General features: G+C 45.1%; 1 protein-coding gene across 1 annotated transcript in view; it reads left to right on the top strand.

Moving 5' to 3' along the window:
• LOC122806087 (extracellular calcium-sensing receptor-like) overlaps positions 1-13,532 on the top strand; it is a gene marked incomplete at its 5' end in the record, with an annotated part of 600,856 nt that overhangs the window by 324,484 nt on the left and 262,840 nt on the right. The gene's annotated exons all lie outside the window — the stretch shown is intronic.

The raw sequence follows: 13,532 nt of genomic DNA, 5'->3' as shown, positions 1-13,532 counted from the left end.
AGAGGGGATAATTCAATAATGCTTACACGGAGCTAATCTCTATGTACGCATAGTGGCACGGCTCGAACATGGAATTCAGAGGCTGTGCGATCCAGGAAACAGTGTTGGGGGCATGCACGAGCATCCCAGCACTGATCAACCATGGAGTCAATTGCAGAATGTAAATCACCTCATTTGCTAGTGAAAACCATGCAAATGAGGTGATTTACCGATCCGGGAAGCAGACAGCCATCTATGTAGGAGCCGTGTCTGTATTACAAATGTATGCGGGAACTGTCCATGTACCAGACTGCAAAATAAAAAATGGGGCTATGACAACACAAAGTAAAGCATGTATTGGTTGCATCAGACATGCCAATGGCCAACACTATGGGCATTAGCATGTAAAACTGACACAAAATATTAAAAATCAAAAGTTAAATTTTTGTGCACATATGCCATGTTCAAGTGGAGCACAGCAGTGCCCAAGCATGGGATCTGACAATATATAAATTTAAAATATTAAAAGGGGATTATTTAAGTTAAAATTAAATTGCCCATTATATTGGCCAGCATGCAGTCTCATACCATGGCAGGTAACAGTGGTTGGTAAGGACAAAGGCTCTAGTGGAGTTCTATAACTAGGGTATAGGTAATTAGGTGTATGCAAATGAGCAAATTTTACTGAATAGTAAAATGGGCCACCATGTCTGCAGGTACCTAACCATGTAGGGGCTACAACATGATGATGTAAGCAGAAGAGGCAGCTGACATGAAAAGGGGGTGTCTCATTCATTGTCTAAGCACATTGGAGCTCTGTGGCTTCTGTTTGTACTCAGATAAGCACAATTAAGCGGGGGGAGGGTGTCTGAGGCTGCTTAGCTGTGCTTAGCTGGTTGAGAGAAATGCTGAACATGCTCGTGTAAAGGGGAGGGTCCTTTCTGCTCAGCAGTATTTACATTAGCTCCACCGGTTAAAACTGGGGGAAAACAAATAAAAGGAAATAGCAGACAAAAGGCAGTCAACTATAAATGACTAATAAGACCTCTGCCACTCACAGTGGGACATTCAAATACCTCAATAATGTAGTTTGCAAGTAGAATATATCATAGTCAGCTAATGACACAGGCTGCATTTGCAGCACACCAGTATAAAGTATGCAGACACCTTTCAGTCAGATTTCCACACATACTCTGCACTATTGGAGTACACACTTGGGAATTTTAACTGACAAAATGATAGGGGCTGCCTTGCTTTGCTACATCAATACATGCTACAGACTGAGGGTGGTGATGAGGATGATGTTGACAACTGGCCCAGACTGAAAAGGAGAAGAGTGTTTAGACCCAGAGTAACCTTTCAGGGGCTACATGAACAGGAGATAGTAGAGTGCCACAGGGTGGCAGGGAAATACTTCAGCAACTCACCGACCTCTGCTACCCTCACCTCAGACCCAGAGCCAACAGAGGGGAACCCATCCTAGGTCAAGCAAAGGTATGCGTAGCCTTAAGAATAATAGCTACAGGTACTTTACAAAGACCTACTGGGGACATCATGGCGGTTTCACAGTCATCCACATCCAGAATACTCCTCCATTTCCTGGATGTCATGCTAAGACATGACAGTGAGCACATTTATTTCCCCAACACCCCTGAGGAGAAGACCAGTAATATACATCTCTTCCACCATGTAGTACACTACCCAAAGTTACTGGGTTCCATAGACTGCACTCACATCCACATCAAAGCACCACCCAGTGAAGAGGGTAGAGTCTACATCAACCACGAGGGGTAGCACTCCATCAACTTCCAGGTCATGCGCAATACCCAGGGCATTATCATCAATATGTGTGCTGGCAGCCCTGGCAGTTATCATGACTCCCACATCTGGCACGCCTCACAGTTGTACCAGGCATTTGCCAGGGGGACATCCTGTACGGCCATCTCGTGGGATTCTGGCTATGCACTGGAACCGTGGATGATGGCACCCATTAAAAATGCACACACACACACACACACACACACACACACACACACACACACACACACACACACACACACACACACTGAAGAATGCAATAATGAGGCACATGCACAAACTAGGAACATTGTAGAGTATGTGCTTGGGCTGCTCAAGTCACGTTTCCGCTGCCTTGACATATCTGGTGGAGCTCAGCAGTACTCTTCAGCCACATGTGCACACATGCTCATAGTATGTGTCATGCTACACAATATGATCTTGTGGATACAGCTGCGGCAGGAACATCATAGGGGAGGGGGGCACAACCCCCCACCATTGCCAAGGTCCCCACAGGCACAGGGGGACTCAGAGGACAAACTCCCTCAGCCTGTCTCTGTAGGCAGATGTAGGCATGTCCAGTATGCCCTGGCCTTGGCAAAGAGGCAAAACATAACACATACACTGACACCCTAGATTCCCAGGGACTGACACCTCTCTGACTCGCACACACAGTAAAAAAGGATGCCACACACACATCACACTAGCTGTACCTTATCATGTGTAGGCTGTGTACTGCATGCATCCAATAGAGTCAGGCCTGAATCACTGTCCTCACAACTGCCCCAGGCACAAAGTAAGTCACTCTTCTTAACAACTAATGAATGGAATAGTATGTTGTGGTAGCATATCTATGGTATCACTGCATGTATGCAAGGGAATGGGGTAGCCTACTGGAATAGTAGCAGACAACTGACAGCTATGTGGGACAGCAGGAAATGTCCGCAAATACTGGCTTCCACAGAATATGCAGTAGTCTGCTAGGTGACAAAACCCACTGCAGTATATGTGGGGAACTAACAAACTACAGGGTCATAGGTCACATGCATGGATGTTAATGTTAGAGTCCCATACACACCTCTCAGCCTCTCCCAGCAAGTCAGCTGTACAAAACCATAAAGAAATGTGTGGCAAAGAGCCACAAATAGGGACTGTTATGAAATATTGCTTTAACAAACTTAGACAGTGATATTACAACAGGTCTTGCTGTTGCATCACATCTCTGAAGGGTAAGAAGTCTGAAACTCAAATAGTCTGTCATTACTTTCTAATTCTGATCTGTAATGATATGCCAGTAGTTTCCAAGTCAATCACAATACTGTGCTAAATGGACCTGAAATATGAAGCAATCATCTGGACAGTCTGGTAATTTGTACAATTGAGAGGTATGCCCCCTCCTCCCAACATGTCTGTGTCCCCATAGAAATGCCATAGAAATGCAGTAACATTTATGTTTGTAGGGTAATAGCAGCAGACCACACATTTCCACTGCTGTCCAATCAACTTGATAACTTGTTCCATGCCCACAATATGCAGGGGTCAATGTGCTATGTTTGTGCGTGGTTAATACTGTCAGGAAGTAGACAACACTTACTGTTGACTGTTGTGGTTTAGTGGACTAAGTACAGTACTGTGGTTGACAGGGTCTGTGGTACCAGACTGGCCATGCCAGCTATTTTGCATTTGAGTTACACCTATGGTAGGAGTGGTATGCACTGTCCAGAAGGCAATATTTGTTACTGCAGGAAAACTGGTCAATGGAGGGACAGGGGGTCACACATACAACAGGGACAAATTGTAAATATTGCATTTACTAACTGAGAAAGTTGATAGAATAACAGCTGTTGCAGTAGCATGAAGTCTCTGAAAGCCAAGAAGTCTGAAACTCACATCTGTCATTACTTTCTAACTTCAGTCTGTAGCATATTCACCATTATTTGCCACAAAACCACAATATTATGACAAATGGGCCCAGATTATGAGCTAAACATCTGCACAGTCTGTGAAGATGTGCAAACTTGAGAGCTATGCCCCCTCCCCTCAACACACCTGTGTTCGCACAGAACTGCAGTAACATCTATGTTTGTAAGGTGATAGCAGCAGGCCACACATTGCCAGGGCTGTCACAATCAGCTTGATAACTTGTTCCATATCTGCAATATGCAGGGGTCAATGTGCTATGCATGTTTGCAGTTAATAGTGTGAGCAAGTAGACACCACTTACTGGTGGCTGTTATGGTTCATACGTCTCAGTGCAGTATTGTAGTTGTCAGGGTTCATGGTTCGAGACTGGCTGTGGTAATTGTTTTGCATGTCAGCTTCACCAATGGTAGGAGATCTACATACTGGCCAGAACTCAATATTTGTTACTGCAGGAAAACCGGACAATGGAGGGACAGGGGGCCACACATATGGACAGTAGACAACAAGTTGTGACAAGTCAATTGCCAGAATGTAAAGGCTGCTACATCACTGTGTCAGCACTGACAACAAGTAGGTGGGCACCATCCATACTGTGGAATGACAGGGTGTCACAGAATGTCCACACATAAGACTCATATATTTGTTCTGCTTGTCATAACATTGCATTTGCCTGACAAAATATTGGCAAACCAGTAAAGGTCGATGTGAAAACAGCAATGACAGACTGTAGAGATGCAGATGTCATCCCCAAAAGTAATCGCAAGCTAACACAAAACCATTCCACCAACTGTGTACATTTGGAAGAACAATATTAAGAGCCTGCCTCCATGTCTGGGCCTCTGTCTGACTGTATATATGGGCCTGTCCTGATGTCCATCTGTAAGAGTCTGACAACTACGGCCAGCCTGTAACCTGACAATAACAGTGCAACACAAACCATCTGAGGACCACAGCAGATCTATGGAGCACAATAATGCACAACCCACTAAACAGGTACAGCCAGAGGTGTGAGATCTGTAACCCTGTGTGTGATGTTAGGACTTCTAAGCCACTCACACCATAACTACAAATACATAACAGCAGCAACTGTGGACAAAGGCCGTGGCTGCACTACAGAAGGACAAAGAGACACATATAAGGGGGAGGGGAACCACTGGCCAGACAAACATAGAATGTGCACACTAGAACAATTTCTGCTGTAATATAGTGTATGAGGTCAGTAAACAAATGTCTGTCAGTGCTCCCTCACATAATTCTATACTGATCTGCCACTCACATACCAGGAAATCACAGTGCTATATAGAATATACCACACATATTATAGAAAACTCTGCCCAGTCCAATGCACTCTGTACCCACACCAGGATATGACTCAGTTAATAAGGCTAGCAAACAGCCAGGAGATTCCTCACACAGTATATCACTGAGGTGCTGGACTGTTTACATAGCTTCATCAGCCATTCAGCTTTAGCACTCAAAATCCTGGACCAGATTACAGCTACCTCTGGAATGGAGTCCAGCTCTTGCTATTGAAGGTCTTACTGAGCATGCTCCTACACTTAGAGAATTACAGCCCATGTAGAAACCCACATTTGACTATACAACTCTGTTGTCCAGATATGTCTTTGCATGCAGACAGCTAGGTACACCTTAACTGTGTCTCCCCGCCCCTATCAGACAGGATTACAAACAACTTCCTGGGGGTGGCACATAGGTGATATATATATGCATCTATTCAGTGTGATAGGCATACATATATCAACAAATATATCAATTATAGACAGGCAGAGACAGGGGGAGGGAGAGACAGACAGAGATGGATAGAAAGAGAAAGACAGACAGACAGAGGCATAGAGAGAGAGAGAGAGAGAGAGAGAGAGAGAGAGAGAGAGAGAGAGAGACACCCTGAAAGGTGTAGAGTGATGTTCTCCTGCAGACAGTTGCACACTAATAGCAATCACTGGCACATGCCAGTATGAAGGTGGAATCCATTATGTAATAGTAGTCAGGTAGGGGTTGTAATCTCACCTCACCTGCCTTGTGTGTGTGTTTGTAGGTTAAAGTATTCTGAGGGGTTTTCCACCCAGTAGACCTCACAACTGCCCTATTTACAAGCCTTGCTGATGTCATTCACCTTACAAGTTCCTTTGGACACTCTTTAGCCCTATAAGCTCTGTGGTGCACGCGATAAATATATAGCACGCTAGTACATATAAGTGGGTAGGTAGGGGTTCTAATCTCAGTACTGGTAAGTGTGTGGGCTTGTAGGTTAAAGCATTTTGAAGCCTTATCCACCCAGTAAACTTCAAACATCACCTACTTTACAAGGCTTGCTGATGTCATCCACCTTAGAAGTACCTTTGGACACTCTTCAGCTCTATAAGCTCCGTGGTGCAGATGATACATGCATAACACTATAGTACATATACCCCAACAGGTAGAGGTTCTAATCTCAGCACTGGCAACCATGTGTGTTTGTAGGTTAAAGTTTTTTGAGGACTTTCCCATCCAGTACACTTACCATTGCCCAACTTTACAAGGCAATGGCCTTTGGACACTCTTCAGCCCTCTAAGCTCTGTGGCACATGTGATGATTTAGTGCTCTAGTACAAATAACTAGATAGGTAGGGGGTCTATTCTCAGCACTGGCATCTGTTTGTGTGTGTTGGTTATACCATTTTGAGGTGTGTTCCACTCTGGTGCCCTTCCATTGCATTACGTGACAAGGCCTGCTGATTTCATTCACATTAGAAGTACCTTTGGACACTCTTTAGTCCTATAAGCTCCATGATGCATCCACTAACAGTGTAGTACTGTATTACAAATAACTAGATAGGTAGGGGTTTTAACCTGAGCACTGGTAGTTTTGTGTGTGTGTGTGTGTGTGTGTGTGTGTGTGTGTGTGTGTGTGTGTGTGTGTGTGTGTGTGTGTGTATGTGTGTGTGTTTGTTGGTTTTATAATTTTTTGGCCTGTTCCACCCTGGTACCCCCCACTGCATAACTTTACAGGGAGTGATCATGTCATCAACCTTAGATCTACTGTTGGACACTTTCTAGGCATATAAGCTCCATGGTGCATGCAATAAGTAGGCAGCACTATAATACATACAAGTAGGTGGGTAGAGGGTTGAATCTCAATACAGCTAACTATATTACTGTATATGTGTGTGAAGCATATCCCCTGTGGATGTTGTGTGTGTGTTGGTTATTATATAATTTTAAGATGTGTTGACCCCCTCCCCATGGCATTACTTTAAAGGCCTGTTGCTGTCATCCACCTTACATGTAACATGTTAAACTCTGCAGGCCATACCACTCATCTGTACAGATGTATGCAGAATGTCCAGATGTTTGCAACATATATGTGGTCCATGTCTTCTAACAATGGAGTTTTATGACACATCATTGGCAAATGCAGTTGCCATAGTTACACACATCAGCTTCAGACATATCTGCCTGAAACGTCATGTGATACAATGTCTGTTACCCTATCACTTTTCCAGGTTTGTTAGAGCAATATGTGAGAACAGTCACTATTTTGGGTGGTTTATCCCACCATCCATGAAGGCATTCCCAAGATTAATTGGTGTAGGAGGTTGCAACTTATATCCCTGGCATATAATCTCTGTGGCACAGCAATATGTATGCAGCACTATAGTACTTACAAGTAGATAGGTAAGGGTTGTGATCTGACCAATGACAACTGTGTGAGTGTATTTGTTTCTGTGTGCATATACCCTGTGGCTGTCTTGCCTGTGTGTATGTGATGGTTATACCATTTTGTGTGCCTGTTCCACCCTGTTACCCCCCCCCCCATTGACAACATACTCATGGCCCCTACCGATGTTATCCACCTTATAAACACAGTTGCACATTTCCTTCACATATTGTTGTGACACACATGGAAAGTAGATACCAGAACAGATTGTGCATTTGAATGCACTTTCCAAACGGTATGTTACATAACAATATCCATCATTAATCTGTAATGTTAGTGTGTCGTGATTTTCAAACAGTTTACCAGAAAACCACAATGTTATAACAAACGGAGGCCAAATTTGTGTCAAACATCTGAACAATCTGCAGACATGTGTAGAGGTCACAGTTATGGCCACCATCTGTACCACCCTGCAGGTTGCAGTCCATGTTTGCCAAGATGTGACCTGTGATAATAACTGAAACAATAAAGAGGTCCCAAGAGTGTAGGACAACAAACATTTCATACAGTAGTCTACTAATTGCATAGGCCAGTTATTGCCCATCAGAAGCACTGTAATGTTATGCCAAATAGTGTAAGCTAAGGCAATGTCACACAAATAAGGTGTCATAGTAGCAAAGCAAAGGAAGTCCTGCGTGTCACAATTGCTGTGGGTATGGTATGTCCTGCCAACTGTCACGTTACTATAAGATGTGTCCCACAGTCCATATTTGATAAGGTGGCAACCACATTCTCTGTCACCTATGTGTGTGCAGTATGTAGACATTTGAAGATCCTGTGATTACCTGTTGCCCCCAATTACCCAAATGTATATAGGCATGAATGCTAACTGCCACCACCAACATACAAAGGTACAGCCTAAGGCTGTGACAACTATTGTGCAATCTGTCATTGAGCCATAAACTGCTGTAGGCACACTGCAGTGGGCCATACATTCAGTATGGAATGGTGTCAAGGTCCTGGCCTCAAGCTGAATGCAGACAACAGTGTCAGCATGCCATATGGCAAGGACATTTCCCCAGTATTTCCCACATCAGCACCAACCCCATAAACACACAGACTGTGATGACAGACCTGGGTACTCAGGATGGCAGCAATGTTGCATTCATGCAAGAAGTAGTGGCAGTGGGTAGGAAACCCTTGTATGTGGTACACCATATAGGTAAAGGGACCCCATCCAGCAAAAGGTGGATATTATCTCTGAATAGTCCTCAATCAGTACAATGTTACATTAGCAGGATGGCCGGTCTGCTATGTACCTATGCAGATATCTGCAGAAACTGTAAAGTCTATGTTAACACCCACAAAGGTCAGCCACAGCCCTCAACACCTGTTCCACGCAGACAGCCTGTAATTAGAACCAGTTAGGTTGTCCACAGGTGTCTGTGGCATGCCTAGATGGCAATGTTGTGCTCAGCCCTTCAGCAGCTGCCCCATGTATGAGAGTATAACTGTATGCATTCCCGGCATGAGAAGCCTGACTCATATATGAGACACTAGAAACACATGCTGGAGAGTCAAGTTTGGCTCCCAGAGGCTGCCCTGTGTTAGGACTGCACTCACCGAACATGTCAAACACAGTACCATGTATACCCTCATCAACTGCATCTAGGTTGAGTGGATGGGAAAAAAACATCTGTCCCTGTGGTTCAACCTGTGTCCAGCAATGGCAGGAGCATCAGGTGCTGCTTGATGATATTGTTGGTGATAAAGTAATGGCTAGGCTTGTGAGGGACTCAGGGCCAGTACTGTAGTAACCTCCTCTGTATCTATAAACCTGTAGTCCTATGAAACACCCAGGTGACATGTATGAAGGCAACTGGCTGTGTCAAGGGGTATGCATGCAGGGTTACACTGTCTGACCTCATTGTCCCTCACACACTTGTTGCATGCATACACACCTAGGTAAACATGTACATATACATCCATCCCTTGACAATGAAAAGGTCACTGTGTTTTCACCGCCATACTCAGCTTCAGTAATGTCAGCAGCTCCCCAGGCTGTACACACACAGACACCTGGAACAGAAACAGAATAAGGTATGTAAGACAACAGTCAGTCAGTAGTACTAACAGCAATAATGCATCTCGGCAGAAAGGTGCATACACTTTGATGTGCACTCATGACATATGCCAGCAGACAGCACCTTACATGGCAGAACATTACTATGCTACAGACTGGCATATATTCACACTGTGCATCCGACACATATTAGCATGTCCATGCATCAATGGTATGGATAACAGGGATGTGGCACAGGTATCATCACATGCACAGGGTGTGGTATGGGTTTGCCAAAGGCCTAGGCTAGGCCATAGAATTGACATCATGGTCTGTGTGTGTCTGGTGGGGTAGTGTTCAGCTGGGCCAAGGAGAGGAGCTGTGTGTGTCTGGTGGTGACCTGCATGAGATAGTGATATGTGAGTGTGTGTATGCACACAGTCAAGCCATGTGCTAGTCCTACATGCAGGTATGTTGGACAGCCATGGACCATACAAGGAAAGTTGTACAGTACAATGTCTCTGGCCACAGACATGGGAACAGGTTCTGCTAGGTGTGTCAGTGTCAGCACCAGGCCAGAGGCCAGATGTGGTACTACTTCTTGACAGTGACTACTGTTTGGTGGATCTATGTCCCGAACAAGAATGGCCAGGACCACATGCCCATGGCCTGCTATGGTGTGTTGTGGACAGCACCCTCCCTTCAGTAGTGCTGGTGGTACTGCCACTATGAAAGTGTGAATGTGCATGGCCACATGAGCTCTCAGTTGATGTTGCTGCTGACCTATGTCCATGTGTCTGACACCCTACTCCCACCACATGTTCAAACACAGACATTGCACAGTTGAGCACTGACAATGTCTCACCCCACCATTTATCCATGACATCATCAACATGATGTACAGCATCAGCAATGCCATGGAGGTTGTCATAATGAAAGGTAGTGTTGCATCCATGTCTCTGAGCATCTGTCTAGTGTACCACTGACAACATGCTTGTGCCTCCATGATGGACCTAAACATGTGTCAGGTGACACCTGCTGTAACACCTCTGACAGGGGCTGGATGGGCAGCAGTTCTTCTTTAAGCACCCTGTCAATCTGCCTGTGTGGGACCACACCAGCTCTCTGGCTATGGCTAGTGTCTACACTAACAGATGCCATAGTCATCACACTAGCCTGTTGTATGCCACCACCCACTGACTTTCCAATATCTGTGGCTGCTGGGGACTGGGTATGTGTGGGCATACTGACCATGTGTGGGGACATTGTTGGAGAAAGTGGGATGTCAACCAGTGGTACAGATTCAGCCCCCAACAACCCCACTTGTGCCCCACTATGACCACCATCATCATCAGAGTCCGATAAGACACTGACATCAGGTTGTGAGGGGGAGATATCCCAACCCCTATGTTCACCTGTGAGAGGAAGACAACATATATAAATTACTACCTGCACTATGTTTGCTGATACACACACACACACACACACACACACACACACACACACACACACACACACACACACACACACACACACACACACACACACAGGTGAGGTGGCACAAAGACCTTATACAGACCACACTTTCTGAATGATGACATGCACGACACACATTCAGACCACAACAGATACACTCTGGACAGGCCCTCAACCACATGCAGTGTACCTATGACCAGTTAATGTTGCTACTACTATACACCTGTGAGATACGTGAGGAGTGGCAGTATGTGATGGACCTTTACCTAACACACAGTGCACCCGTGCACACAATACTAATGTACCCCTGTATAGCACAGTGGCAACAGCTATGCAAACATATGTGCCAATATGTTACAGCTGCTGAGAATAGGCTCCCATGATGACCAATGTGATGCACTGCAGTTAACCCCACCACACGTGAACATGCACATATTGCAATATGGCTAAGCATAACAGTTGTGTGCATGGAAAATTGGCTGCCCTCAACATGCCTATGGTATTGTTGAGCCACAACAAGACAGTTTCACACTCACTGGCTTCAGGTTGCTGTTCCCCAGCCACACCAGAGGGACCTATGCAGTTGTGGGGAGAGGTATTGTCAGCACACACACATGTGGCATTCATACAGGATAATATCTGCAATCATGAACATGTAAAGTACAAGCTGTAATACTACCCAAACTAACATTGGTGGCACAAAATAACAGAGAGCGGTGCATATGTGGTGTAGTGTGACCTCCTCATAAGTGTCTGGCATCTGCAGTACCCAGATGTTGGCAGAATGGGTACATGTGCCTGATAGTTGTAGATCCCCCTGCCAGACAAATGTGTATTTCTGTACACCAGATGGACAATATATGATGGTTATCCACATAGTTTGGGGAATGTGTCTGTGACATGCCATACTCCTGGGGACACAGTAATGGTACCTGAATATTTGGTACTCTATTCATTCCTTTACATTTTATGCTCAGTATGTATGTACTGCAGCTGAGCCAGAGCCAGTATTGCCACTATTACTGTCTATAACCTGCTGTCCTGCTGCAGGTTCTCACCAGGTATGCTAGCCATAGGTGTCAGGTAATCAGATACAGGTGTGTAGTACACATTGACCTAGCCAGAATATGTCAGGAATGGACAGGGAGACCTGGACAATCTGTGAAATAATCCTGTATGAGATTGGCAGACTGAGAGGGGCTCAAGGATGGTACATGATGTGATATGCCAGCTGTATCCACCAGTACATACTGTCAGTTTGATGCCCCTACACTGGTTCACTAATCAAGGAGCCTCAGTCCTCACCACTACCTCCAGTGAGGGATGTACACAGTGGGAGGATGACATGTACACACACAGGAAAGTACAGTTACCCTTCAGAGCACACAGAGATCACAGTCAGTCTGGGGCTGGTTTCTCCCTCTCTCTCTCCAGATCCCCAGTAAGACTCCCCACTGGCATAGCTATATGGTTAACATCTCAGCAGACCGCCCAAGCCAAAACATCCATCACCCTCTCTGTTCAAATGGTGCTTTGTGTCCCTGCCCAAGTAGCTGACACACACACACACACACACACACACACACACACACACACACACACACACACACACGCACTTTGAGATTTGATTTATGAATTTCACACACACACACACACACACACACACACACACACACACACACACACACACACGCACACACACTCTTGTGAAAGGATGGTTCTGACTGTCACAGTCCAGCTCTTTATCAGCTACTGCAAGACCCTTATCAAAGGGTGATGAATCCTACTGTGTGATGTGCCTATTAGCCAAATGGTAAGTGTGACCAAGACCAAGTCTATTGGAGTGTCACCGAATACACATGCAATTACTCTAAGAGCTTACTTAGTTCTATACAGAACAGACACAATTACAAGGTTTACCTATATTTAATAATAACTAATAAAGGAACAAGACAATACTTAATCGATACAGTAACTACAGAGTTCAGACTCAGAGGGAATAATTTCAGACAGTATTGCAGGACAGTCTAAAATAGTTACAGCAAACATCTATTGTAAAAGGGTTCATAGGTTCATAGGATGATACTAGGCTAGTGAGCCAGATGCCCTTATAGGTCTAGCCCAGACTTTTGCCCATGTTCCTTCAAAGTCAGCAGCTGTTACCCCTGTCCAGCAAGAACACAGGTGAGATCCCAGGGGTGTATGTTCTGTTTCCCATCCAGTCGTCCAGGTTCCTCTTAAAGAGGGCTAGAGAGGTACTCTGCATGACATGGAGAGGGACTCTATTCCACATACAGCCTAGTCTTTGGGACACAAATCTATCCTGCAAATAGTTCTATTCATGTCACAAACCAGGTTAAGGCCTTGCATGCAGATTGCACAGGTTTAGTTTGTCGTACGGATATGCAGCAACTCCATCAAGGCTGGGTCAGACATGGCCTTGTATGCTAGACACAGGTCACCTCTGAGCAGTCCGTATGAGACTGAGTAGAGGGACAGGGCTTTTAGCCTATCTGTATGGTCAGGAAACTTTGTGGTCTCTCCAACTGCTGCATGTGCATGGCAAGGTACATGCCAAAGGGGAAATTGTACTCGATATTGGGTCTGATATGGTAGGAGTACATAGATGTTATGACC

The sequence above is a fragment of the Protopterus annectens genome, chromosome 7.part0, assembly GCF_019279795.1.
Source record: "Protopterus annectens isolate FY-2018-M chromosome 7.part0, PAN1.0, whole genome shotgun sequence".
NCBI classification, from domain to species: Eukaryota; Metazoa; Chordata; order Ceratodontiformes; family Protopteridae; genus Protopterus; species Protopterus annectens.
The sequence above is the reverse complement of the archived record's forward strand: the minus strand, read 5'-3'. Positions and strand labels throughout refer to the sequence as shown.